The sequence below is a fragment of the Saccopteryx bilineata genome, chromosome 1, assembly GCF_036850765.1.
Source record: "Saccopteryx bilineata isolate mSacBil1 chromosome 1, mSacBil1_pri_phased_curated, whole genome shotgun sequence".
In the NCBI taxonomy this organism is placed as follows: Eukaryota; Metazoa; Chordata; class Mammalia; order Chiroptera; family Emballonuridae; genus Saccopteryx; species Saccopteryx bilineata.
Window position 1 is genome coordinate 201,288,809 of NC_089490.1, and position 13,573 is coordinate 201,302,381.

Genomic DNA, 13,573 nt, shown 5'->3' on the forward strand with positions numbered 1-13,573 from the left:
AAAAAAAAATCCTGGGCCTTGTAAAGCTTATGTTGGTAGGAGGAAGCATGCCAGAAATAAGACAAATAGGTAAAATCTATAACATAGATTTTATACTAAACAGTAGAAAGTACTGAAAGTACTAAGAAAGACAACAAATCCTGGAAGGGAAACAGGACATGTGTCAGGAAAGGTTACATTTTAAGTTAGAGCCATCCACGAGGTTCTCACGGAGACAAGGACATTGTCCTGCAGAAAGAGAACACATGGCAATCGTTGGATACAGGGACCCGAAACCTCTCTTTGCACGTCAGACAGGACACACCAGTTAATACGGCGACAGACGTACAGATGGCGGGGCGTCAGCCACTGCCTCAGGGAGCTGAGGGGCTCTCCGTCTTAGCTGTGGTGACAGAAAATGGTGGCTATCCCACGGTCACCGCATTGCCGCCACAGTGCTGAGATACGTGTGGAGCCAGAGTCAGGTTCAGGGACACAGGGCCACCACTACACCCACCTCCAGGTCCTCCTGCTGAGCACAGAGCTGGCCTCCTCCTCGCTTCCACACTGTACTCACAGATGCGTGTGGTTGGTGGAAGCCTTTCCCATCCCCAGACTCTTGAAAGTCTCTAGGAGATAAGGATTTTAGCTTTCCGGACGCTCTCACTGGAACTCGCAGTCGGTGACGCTGAGGTTGTGATATCCTATATAAAAGTTCTAGGAGAGAGAAATGAATAGAAAACAGTGTTTGAGAGGAAATTGAGTCTGATCACATGGACCCTTTAATGACTTGGGCTTTGCCCTCCTAGTAGAACTAGATGACATTAAAGGTTTTCAAGAAGAGTGACATGATTTGACTAATACTTTAATAGAATTTTTTTTTTGAGAGAGAGAGAGAGAGAGCAAGAGAGAGACGGCAGGAATGGGGAGAGAAAAAGAGAGAGCATCAACTTGTTTCACTTAGCTGTGCCAGTGGTTGCTTCTACAATGTTACTTGACCAGGTCTTGAACTGGTGACTTCGGGGCTCAAACCAGTGGCCTCAGGATCAAGCTGGCACTCTCAGAGGGGTCGAGCCATCACTCCCGAGATCAAGCCAGCAACCTCGGGACCGGAGATGCTGGGCTCAAGCTGGTGACTTAGGCGCTCTAGGACAACACTCTCTACTGCACCACCAGCCAGCGCCTGACAGAGTATTTTTGAACATACTGAAAGGTGGTGAAGCAATGAGGTTGATGAGAGTGTGAATAATGCGCATGTAGACAAGAAAAGAGGACCAATGTACCAGAGGTTCGGGTAGGGACGACCACCTACTGCAATGACTGAATGCATGAGCTGAGGGGGAAATCGATATTGTAAAAACAGCTATCAATAATGACAAGAGAGGCCCTGGACAGTTGGCTCAGTGGTAGAGCATCGGCCTGGCGTGCAGGAGTCCCTGGTTCAATTCCCAGCCAGGGCACACAGGAGAAGCGCCCATCTGCTTTTCCACCCCTCTCCCTCTCCTTCCTCTCTGTCTCTCTCTTCCCCTCCCGCAGCCAAGGCTCCATTGGAGCATAGTTGGCCCGGGTGCTGAGGATGGCTCTATGGCCTCTGCCTCAGGCACTAGAATGGCTCTGGTTGCAACAGAGTGACGCCCCAAATGGGCAGAGCATCGCCCCCTGGTGGGCATGCCAGGTGGATCCCGGTCAGGTGCATGCAGGAGTCTGTCTGACTACCCTCCCGTTTCCAACTTCAGAAAAATACAAAAAAAATAAATAATAATGACAAGAGCTATGCCCATAAGATAGTCAGCTTACAGAGCCAAAGACATGCTTATTGTAGTAAACAAAGATTAACAAACTAAAAGGCTGCAAATGGGTCTGTTTCATGGAAGTAGAGAATGAAGCCCCCAGAAATTTGACAGAAATAACCCAGGAGACGTAGCAGGAAGAACAAAAACCCTTCAAAAATGGAAGGACACGGTCCATCCCAGGGTAAATGCCGGATGTGCTGGCAGCAGGGACCTCGGAGCCAGGGAATGCCCAGAAAGGGGACAGCCTGGCTTGGAAATGCCCGAGTGTAAACCACGAGGCATCCCCTCACCTCCGTGGCTGGTAAGTGACAAGCCCAGGAGGGAAACAGGTATAGGAAGTTCTGAGTCTTCAGGGGACACCCAATCTTCTGTTACAGCAAGAAAGGAGGGGGGCATTCTGAGGAGGTGGGAGACACTGCTGAAGACGCACAGCGCACCAAGGTGGCGGAGAGGTGACTGACAGATGCCGGAGGAAGATGACACAGAGCCCCGCAAGGGCTAGTCTAGGGAGAGGAGTCATGTCCAGCCCTGGACATCATGGGGTTCCAGATGGAAACAAGAACAAAGAGAAGGGGAAGGTTGGTCCTACTAGCAGCCATGTTCTGGCCGTTAGGAGAAGGCAAAAGGGTGGGCCTTCCTCCAGGTAGAGACGGTTCTGGGGTTCTCTCCTGACTCAATGGAATGAGAGTTAGAAACCTGACCACCGAGCTTCACCCATCGATCTAATGATCAACTAGACACAAGTCACATCAGCAAGAGCAAATGGCCAAGTTTAATTCCACAGATAAGTGTGGGAACCCTGCCTACGTGACAGAGCCAGAGACCCCGCATACATGTGTTAGGCTTAGGGACCCACATACATGGTAGGCTTAGGGACAGAGAGGGAACTGAGCTTGGGACCCGGTGAGGCATGTCAATGCTTCAGAGGTAACTGCAGGGAGAGAACATGTCAGTAATCAGCGCTTTGCTTGTCCATGCAGATTGGTAAGAAGTCACTTCTGGTGATTAACCTTATACCTTATCATAGGCCAGGCTCCTAGTTTAAATTCTTCTAGATAAAGGGAAGGAGCAGAAGTTTCTCTTGAGCCTGCAGGGTGTCCGTTGCCTTTAGCTCAAGATAACCCACATACACTGAGGCAAGCCTCGGGCTGGCTCTTCCAAAACCTTCCACACCAAAGGAGGTGTGAGAGCAGCTGGAGGGGGCAATTTCATGTTCAATTGTTTCCATTTTCCTGCCAAAATAAGGCATTATTGTCATTCTTAGAGATTTTTTTTTCTAATCTGATGGATGAAAGTTTGGTATATCTTCACCTTTATTTCCCAAGTCTGTAGATTTGTGTTGTGGGTGAGAAAAATTAGAAGCACAGACTGTTACAGAACAAAAAACAAATGAGGAGACATTAATAACCCATCAGGAAACGGAATACCTATATCCTTGCAGGAAAGCTCATAGAATGTGGTATCAGAGAAGATCTGGACTCATCGTGGATTTGTGGTATGGGGGCAGCTCAGCTGAGCTGCTAAACTGGGACCACACTTCCCACAATTCCCTTGACTTGCTGTTACAAAGCTGGTCATGGAGGCTTCAGGAAGCCACACACCTCTGTTGTGCAGGGTCCCTGAGCTGGTGCATGTCTGAGGTTGCCCCCCGCGTGGGACAGCAGCTGGCCTGAGGCCCCTCCAGCTCCGGCTACATCTTCCTTTTGCTTCTCCAGCTCCTAGGTCAGGGGTGTGTGGAGCTCTGTGACAGAAGGCACTGGGTGACCTTGCACGTCACACCCTCACCAGCAGAACCAGAAGGTTGGAGGTGAGGCGCTGACACAGGTCCCAGGCTGTCCTCCCAGAGTCCCGTCCATTTTTGTTCTTCCATCATTCAGACCCATCATCTCTTCCCAACTGTCGGCCCCACAGACGTCAGCCTCCAGCATCAGACAGACAGCCACACGCAGATTACTAAACCAGCTCCCACGAATGCAGGAGACCACATTGATGGAATAAATTTTTGTAATATAGCATTCCTGGTGGTTCAAATACAATCCCTTGCTTGCCATGTAATAATCTAAAAGTTAATTAACTTTGCTGAGCCCCCGTTCCTTTTACTGTAAAATCCTAATCATAAATCATAAATCCCAATCATAAATCTCAATCATAAATCCTAAGCATAAATCATAAATCCCAATCATAAATCCTAATTATAAATCATAAATCCTAATCATAAATCAAAAGGTTCTTATAAAAATTAAGATGTTTATGTAAAGTGCTCAGTACAGCTGCTGAAACCTAATAGTTGCTCAGTAAATGGTGGTTGTTATTCTGGAGATAAATAAATTTACAGAATGGTCTATTTGTAACCAACTCGATGGTTACCTCCTTCAGGTAAGGCAACATTTGTATTTGTTATTCTTTTTATTTTTCTTTAGTTACTGAGTAAAGTAGCATACATTAAAAATGTAGACCATGTATGTCCTTGACGGTTGGCTCAGTGGTTAAAGTGTTAGCCCTGCATGCGGTCATCCTGGGTTTGATTCCCGGTCAGGGCACACAAGAGAAGCAACCATCTACTTCTCTCCCCCTCCCTGTCCCTCTTCTCTCTCTCTTCCCCTCCCATAGCCAGTGGCTCGATTGGTTCAAACCCTGGGTGCTGAAGATAGCTCAAGTGATTTAAGCATCAGCCCTAGATGGGAATTGCCAGGTAGATCCCAGTCAGGGTGCATGTAGGAGTCTCTCTCCCCTTCTCTCAGTTAAAAAAAAAAAATGCAGACCATTCTTAAGAAGAATATATACCAAGATATATCATTATCAGTCACTGCTTGTTTATGTAATGACATCTTGTCTAGTAAATATTGTACCACAAAAAAATGTAATAGAGCCTTTTTAAAAATACATAGAACAAAGTAAGAACTTTTATTGGGAGAAAAGTTCTGAAATACCAGAAAAGATACAAGTATGATACTTAAAGAGTTGATAGGTGGCCTGACCTGTGGTGGCACAGTGGATAAAGCGTCGACCTAGAAATGCTGAGGTCGCCGGTTTGAAACCCTGGGCTTGCCTGGTCAAGGCACATATGGGAGTTGATGCTTCCAGCTCCTCCCCCACTTCTCTCTCTCTGTCTCTCCTCTCTCTCTCCTCTCTAAAAATGAATAAATAAAAAATTAAAAAAAAAAAAAGAGTTGATAGGTGAACTAAAGAAATTAAAAGCAAAGACAAGAACTGATCAATAAAGCTCTGATCAGTCCACCTTGAAAAATGTGCTAAAATATGCTACTTTAAATGTGGATTGGTTTTTCAATTTAAATAAAATTTTGATAAATGTAGTTCCTTTAAAAATCAATCTACACAAAATTATTTTTACTATTCTAATGTTTTTAAGATAATTTCTGCTTTTACTTTTTGGTTATTATTTGAAAGTAATCATAGTTAAAGATAACACATCAATTTACCAAAAAAAAACAAAACAAAAAAACATGCTTGCTGACCAAGCGTGTTAAACATAAAATATTTTATCCCTTATTATTACCCTGTAGAGAACTTTTTTTGTTTTTTGCTTTAAATCAGTCCAAGTCTTTTCCTGAAGGTTAAAAAAAAGCCCTTAGTTAGAATACTTCCTAATGAATATTAAGTTGGTTGACCTTTTGCACCATTCATCCATGTCTGTAGGACACTGTTAAAAGGCTGATTAAAACTTAATATGGAGATTAAGGTTGTTGAGCACTGGGGAATCTCTGTTACTTTCAAGTAGCATCTTTAATAATTCTGAAAGCTGGGCGCTTCAGCAATCCACGCGCAAAAAGTCCTAATCCCTTCTGTTTCAAGAGATAACCATTTATTTCCATTTCTAAGCGAGTGCGTCTGCTCACATGGCCTGAGTGTAAGAGGAGTGGAATCCAATATCCGGATAAGAAGGAAACTTCCTTTGGTCCCTCCGCAAAATGACAGGCCTGGAAGGACCATGGCAACATCAGTGGTCCTGGTGGCAATCGCCCGCGACTCAGAGATAAGCGAATACTGACGAGAATATGAATGTCAGCCTTTGACTCAGCACTCTTCACAAAGCCAGATCTACGTGCATGCTCACAAGCATTCACTCACAGAACAAAGCGGAAGGAAAGAACCGAAGGAAAAAAAATACCATGTTTTCCAGAAATTCACAAACGCAGAGAGGAAGAAGACAAAATTCTACCAATGTAAAATACTATTATATTGTTCTGACGCCACTGAATGTCCAGGTGATCTCTTGGCTTGCTTTTCACTATTTGTTTAAGAATCTATGGTATTTCTCTTCTAAAAAATAACGAGTATTATTACTTGCATTATTATATAAGGAGTAAAGATCCTTAAAACACAAACAATACATCAGCCTAAGAGAAGAAAATAACCAGAGATCAAGAGCTTACTAACCTAGAAGGGAGCAAGGAAAAGGAAGAAGCAGAAACAGCAGCCATGACTGAGCTGGCTGCCAGTTTGGGTCCCTGCTCTGCAAAGTCAGCATGAGGGGTCTGGAGGTAGTTGACCAACAGAAGCATCTTGTAGGTCCTGGCCAGTTGGCTCAGTAGTAGAGTGTCAGGCCAGCATGTTGATGTCCCGGGTTCAATTCCTGCTCAGGGCACACAGGAGAAGTGCCCCTCTGCTTCTCCACCCCTCCCTGTCTCTCTTCCTCTCTCTCTCTCTTCTCCCCTCCTGCAGCCATAACTGAAAGTTGGCCCTTGGCATTGAGCATGGCTCCCTGGCCTTGCCTTAGGGGCTAAAATAGCTAGGTTGCCAAGCAACAGAGCAATGGCTCCAGATAGGCAGAGCATTCACCCCACAAAAGGCTTGCCGGGTGGATCCAAGAAGGGGTGCATGCAGGAGTCTCTCTGCCTCCTTGCCTCTCACTTAAAAAATAAATAAATAAACAGCCTGACCAGGTGGTGGTGCAGTGGATAGAGCGTTGAACTGGAACATGGAGGACCCAGGTTGGAAATCCCAAGGTCACTTTCTTGAGCACGGGCTCATCTGATTTGAGCAAGGTTCACCAGTTTGAGCCTAAGGTCGCTGGCTTGAGCAAGGGGTCACTCGGTCTGCTGTAGCCCCCCCCATCAAGGCACATATGAGAAAGCAATCAATGAACAACTGAGGTGCCATAACAAAGAATTGATGCTTCTCATCTCTCTCTCTTCTTGTCTGTCCCTATCTCTCTCTCTCTCTCTCTCTCTCTCTGACTCTCTCTCTGTCTCTGTCAAAAATAAACAAATACACAAAAAAACCCCAAACAAATAAATAACCTGCAAAAGCATCTTATATTGGATGAACACTTCAAACTTTTTCTAAGACTTTTCAAATAGTTAAATAAAAGAAATGAAAATGTAAATATCTCACCCAAGGTAAAAAAAAAAAAAAAAAATCAATGAATTAAAGTCTGGCTTGTAAAACCATACTCCTGATTAGTATCTCACTGTTCTTTCTCATAACCATGCTGTTTCAGGAGAAATACAGCTGAACATCTGGACATCGAACTCACATAATAATGGCTGTCTATAGCCTCAAAAGACTCCACCTATCATTTATCTAGTGTGTCAAAGTGTTTCAAATAGTCTTTGTGAACTATGTATACAGAAACGTACTCTCCCGACTCCCACAGGATGGCCCTCAGCCTGTCCCACCCAAGTGACTGTCGGAGGGTACAAAGTATATATTGAATAGAAGTCAAGGCCTCCTTGCAATTATTCCAAGGTTCGGGATTTGGAAACCACTGATCGAGTCCAATCTTCTAGTTTTACAGCGAGGGAGTCCAAAGCCCAGGGAAATGAAGAGAATCACCCAAGGACGTAAAGCAAGTTACTCAGAGAAACAAGAGCAGGGCTGCTTCATGCCGCGTTCCTCGTCTTTCATTCGGGAACAAGTTCTTTTTTGTTTCCTTCTTGGCGTATTGTGGTTGTAGTTATCATGAGATTTGAATTCTATTTTGAATGCTTGGTTGGCTTGGCAACCCTATTTTCCATACAGTTCCCATCCACTTCATTCCGGGGGAGAATGCAATGATTTGTCTGTTTTATGCTACTGACTGATAGCGTGCCAGCGCACTCTGCGGAGATCCGAGGAAACAGGTTCATTAAACAAGTGAAGACGGCCAAATGAAATTACTAGGAAAAATAAATTTGAGTGGTTATCTTTGCTGATCTCAAGTGATAAATGAAACTGTTTCCATTAGCCCCCTTCTTTCCTCTGCATGTGGGGGGAACACCTTTGTCTGAGGACTTGCAAAGCGGAAAGATCCGCCGAACGCTCCACATTCCTCACCCATCGTAGGAGTTAGCAAGTATCTAGGAGTTTCCTCAAGGGTTGTTTTGTGATGATCTCACTCAGAATGAAGAAAACGTGAAGTCCTACCAGCGTACACTTCGGAATTTTCTCAGACAGTAGTTGTAACTTTTGCACGTGAAAGTGTAACACTATATATATATATATATATATATATATATATATATATATATATATTTCAGAAAGTGACCTGTTTTTGTTTAAAATGAACAATTACTAAAAGACACATTTTTTGTTGGGTCACTGTGACTTGCCCTGAGACAAAGGTCGGTTTCTGTTCTTTCTATTTGCAGGTGTGCATCCCTCAGCATGATAAAATAGCTGTGCCCCAAAGAATGGACTCCCACCTCTCTGCTGAGGTCCCAGGATCTTACAGAAAAGGTGCCAGTCCAGTCCGGGACAACAGACTGACAGAAGGAGCTGGGGATGCTGGGAAACTAGTCTCGTAGGGGCTGGAGGGCGCATTTCTAGGGCAGACTCCCGGCTACGTGTCAGCCTTCTACAGTGTGTAACTTCCCTACTCCCTTATTTCTTTGGGCTCTTTCTAATCTCCCAATTATTTCCTGCGGGTCAAGCTCTACGATGATAATAATAATAATAATGAAAAAAGGTCCAAAACAGTCTCGTTATAGTTCAAGGAGGTTATGATTTCCCATTCTTTCCTGACCACATCCCCTAGATCAGTGGTCCCCAACCTTTTTGGGGCCATGGACCGGTTTAATGTCAGAAAATATTTTCACAGATCGGCCTTTAGGGTGGGACGGATAAATGTATCACGTGACCGAGACAAGTATCAAGAGTGAGTCTTAGATGGATGTAACAGAGGGAATCTGGTCATTTTTAAAAAATAAAACATCGTTCAGACTTAAATATAAATAAAACGGAAATAATGTAAGTTATTTATTCTTTCTCTGTGGACCGGTACCAAATGGCCCGGGGGTTGGGGACCACTGCCCTAGAGGAAGACGTTTGTGATGGTGACATTCTCCATGGAAGAGCTGCAGACCGCAAGCTAGTAAGACAGGTCCAGTCAAGTCATGTAGGGCCCAGTCGAGTGAACAGAAGCAACCAATGAGGTTATGTTTCAGGAAATGAAATCACACAATTAAAAAGTTATTATAGAGGTCATGATTAGTTTTTCAATAAGTGAGAAGTCATAATCACTCAGATTGTAAGAAAAAGTGTAAGCTTGAAAATTCCCTTTACTATAAGAGGTTGAACAAGCCGGTAATCTACAGGTTCTCGTCGAATCATCCAAAACGCAGTGCCTGTAGCCAGTGCCCACATCCCAATTCTAGGACTTGGACCCAAACCCGTGAATTTGTGCATCTCACGTATTCCATACTAAAGTGGCATTAGCAGGGGGTTGCAAATCTACTGGCCATATTCACGACTCATGGAACAGCCCATGTCCGAGGTCATGCTGATACCATGGAAAAGGGGAAAGGAGAAAGAGACAGACTGTACAGGCTCTGAATGCTTCTTCTTCCCACAAGCATCACTCAGCCTTTGGAAAGGACAGACTTCCGTTCGCATTCCATTGGCCAAGAGGACCCAGGGCTGACAAGCTTCGCAGGCAAAGATTGACATCATTTATTACTCACAACCCTACCACTATGGACCAATCTTTCTTTGCTCTTGTGATGTGATTCACCCGAAATTATATTCATTTTGGTATCAAAAGTCATTTTACAACTATCTTATGAAATATTATCCCCTCACTTTATCATCAACCGTCCTGATCTATCCTTATTTCTAAAGCACATCTCTTATGTAAATAACTGCTCAATTATTAGGGGATATTTCAAAATGAATATGAAGCAATACAATATCCCCTAATTTTTATGAGCAGTATACTTTAAGATCTGAGAAGTAAGGTGAGGTATAGAACTTAGTGGAGCTTATGGTTGCCTAGGAAAGCAATGTCGCATAAATGTACACCCCTGACAATTCCATAAATAATAAGTGACATCAACAGGTAGGGGTGCCGTTCGGGAGAAGAGAGATCAGAGAATGGGAAAAGCAAAGAAAAGATCCTTGTCTTACCCCAGGCTCAGACATTTATGCTAATAAACAGTAGGCACTGTTTAAGATACAGATACATGGCATAAAAATGTGTAAGTATCACAAGCAAAACCAAAAATATAAAAGGAAGAAAATAAAAGACATGAAAGCAGGAAGGGTGAACAAAACACACCAGTGTAGTGAATATAAAAAGAGAAATCAGATGAAAGGAAAACCCAGTAGTTGTTACTACGGTAATGCCACTGGTTAAAGTTATCTCCATATTGGCTAAAATTCAAGGTCCGACTATACATTTTTTTTTGTGTGTGACAGAGACAGAGAGAGGGACAGATAGGTACAGACAGACAGGAAGAGAGAGAGATGAGAAGCATCAATTCTTCGTTGCGGCACCTTAGTTGTTCATTGATTGCTTTCTCATAGGTGCCTTGATGGGGGGGGGGCTACAGCAGACTGAGTGACGCCTTGCCCAAGCTGGTGACCTCTGGGTCTCAAACCTGGGTCCTCCACATCCCAGTCCAATGCTCTATCCACTGTGCCACCACCTGGTCAGGCCAACTATACATTTTTAATAAGAACTATATTTCTGACATATACTGCTCACAGAAGTGAAGGGATATTTAAGAAATGAATTTGAAGCTATAAAATATCCCCTCATTTTTTGTGAGCAGTATATTTTCGTATTCTGCATGCCCTGGGAAAACTGATATCACTCTGATATTTCATTCTTGATTCTTTAGGGGTGATCTGCTTTTCTCACTAGAAGCAAAAACAAATGTCACCTTCATCTCTAATGTTTATATATTTCACAATTAGGTGTCCAAATGCAGTTTTCTTTAAGAGCATCCCATATACCTTTTTATACTTAGATCTTGTATCTTTTTGTTTTGTTGGAGGTAATAAATCCTCAATTATTATGTCTTTAAGTATTTTCTTTCCCAGTTCACTGTTGTTCTTCTGAATAATACAAATTATACAAATTCAACAAACCCAAATCTGCTTGATAGCCTGCAAACATTATAACCATGGAGTGATCCAAAGATTCTTTTCCTTAATTCATTTTATCCTGTAAAATACATTTTATGAGACCATGGACTTTGTCTTATTCCACTTCATTTAATTTCTATTGCTCTTAAACTTAATAGAAACCAAATCTGGCAATTGAACCAAAACAGGAAATTGATTTAATAAAGAAAAAATCATTAGATTCCTTCTTGGACTTACTAATGATTGGCTCAGCTAGCTCTTCAACGGCGGCAAACATATAACATCAAGTATCTTTGCTCCCAGGTGAATAGGTCCGTCTGCTATAATTCTCTTCCATTGTCATTTTTCCTTAAAAACAGAAATGATTCTTCTTTTAATGCATTCACCACCTTGGCAATAAAAGATTCCCTATGGTTGGAAGTCAAGGTAGTCCACCCTTTCTACTTCAGACTCTAGTCAATGACCTCGCCCACGTCCTTTCCTGGTACACACACTCTTAACGTCCCCTGGGCTTGCGCTGTGATGTGGAGCTGCTTGTCTCTTTTACTCCAACTTTTCCTGACAACTGATCTTCTGAACCCGTTGCATAGAACTCACATTTTTCATATGACCTCATCTAACAGACATAAAAAAAAAATTCAGCTACCTAAGAAGCCTGGCCCAGAGCTGTTTTCTTTCTCCCTTGTCTTTCTTTTTTCTTTTCTCCTCCTCCTCCCTCTTTCACTTTTTAAGATAAACATCAAGAACGAGCTATTTCTGAAGTCAGGACTTAAAAAGTTGTATAATTTGCAAGCTGAATAGAATTCTGTAAGTAATGTAGTTTAATCGCTCCTACTTCCTTCAACTCACTCATTTTCTGGACTTAAGATACTGAAACCTAAATACATTGTCTAAATATCTTATAAATGAAGAGTTGCAAATTATTTCCCTCATATTTTTTTATTCCCTCTTATTTTATAGTCCTGAAGTAAAAAAAAAGTTTGAGGCCCATGTCTGTCTTTAGAAAATAATATCCCCAAACCTTGACCATGTTAGAGTGCAAATACCATTATGAATTCTCAAGAACTTAAAAACTTTCAACTCCCATTCATGAGAAAATATACCACGGCAATAGAGGAAGCTCATGGTCCTCACTCATCAAAGGACAAATTAACAGAGAGAAAGAGGATGATGTCAGAGTAATGGCGGGGTAGGAAGCGATACCGATAAATCTCCCCCAAAACTCAACAAGATCTTCAACCAGAAACAGAAAAACCTATACTTGGAGCTTCCAGATTCTTCGCAATACACCCAAAGGTATGATTGAGTGAAAAATTGGCTAAATATATAACCAAAGCCCGAAGGAAATAGGGAGTAAGAAATGCTCCTCCTTCCTCACTAACCTAAACAGGGCGGCTTTCTCTGGTAACTGTGAATATAGAAACTGAGGCGGGCAAAGGGGGTGAATAGATCCAGGCCACGGCACAAACGGCTGAACCAGGCTGTGGCACGGAGATCCAAGCCGAGGAAAAACTGATCCTGTGGCAACCCGGGCAATACAAGCTAACACTTGAGCCAAACCCAAACAAAGAAAGAAAAGCAGAGCGGCCATTTTACCCGGTCTCCTGGTCGGTGCGCAGTTAGTGGGCGAGAATTTCTTCCTGGGAAAGCCACGCATGGGAGGGAGTGAGAACTAATTCCAACGGTGGAAATTTTCCGTGCTGGTGAGGGTTTCACTCAGGGAAACGCGGCCGGCCTCATATCCTGGTTTGCGCACGCAGATAAGGAGTGAGCAATTCCTCCAAGTGCCTCGGCAGTGCGCGCCCGTGTTATCGCACAGAGGGGCAGAGTCAGGGGCCTTTGTGTGGGCCAAAGCGGAATCTTGAGCCGCCCCAGCGCCTTGCAAAAGCCGCGCACGGGGACGGAGCGAGACTCAATTCCAACGGTGGAGATTTTCCGTGCTGGAGGGTGTTTCACTCAGAGGGAACCGCGGCCGGCCTCATATCCTGGTTTGCGCGCGCAGATAAGGAGTGAGCAATTCCTCCAAGTGCCTCGGCAGTGCACGCCCGTGTTATCGCACAGAGGGGCAGAGTCAGGGGCCTTTGTGTGGGCCAAAGCGGAATCTCGAGCTACCCCAGCGCCTTGCAAAAGCCGCGCACGGGGACGGAGTGAGACTCAATTCCAACGCTACAACTTTTCCCTGCGGTTGGGGGTTTCACTCAGAGCGTGAGACTGCTGGCCAGATATCCTGGTCGCAGACAGTGAGTGAGAGTTTCCTCCAAGCGCCCCGGAAGTGGGCGCCCGCTTGTGTTACACGAACTCTCTCACTGTCGGAGCCTATAAATGCTATTGAGCTTCGACTGCAAACGAGACTAAAGCACAATACATGACATTGCCATAGAGACTTATCAACTGCAAACCTCTACCTGAGCGTGCCAAAGGGGCAGAACCCGGGGTACAGAGTCACCGACCAGGAAGAGGGAGAGAAAAGAAAAAGCAAGAAGATAACTTCTCAA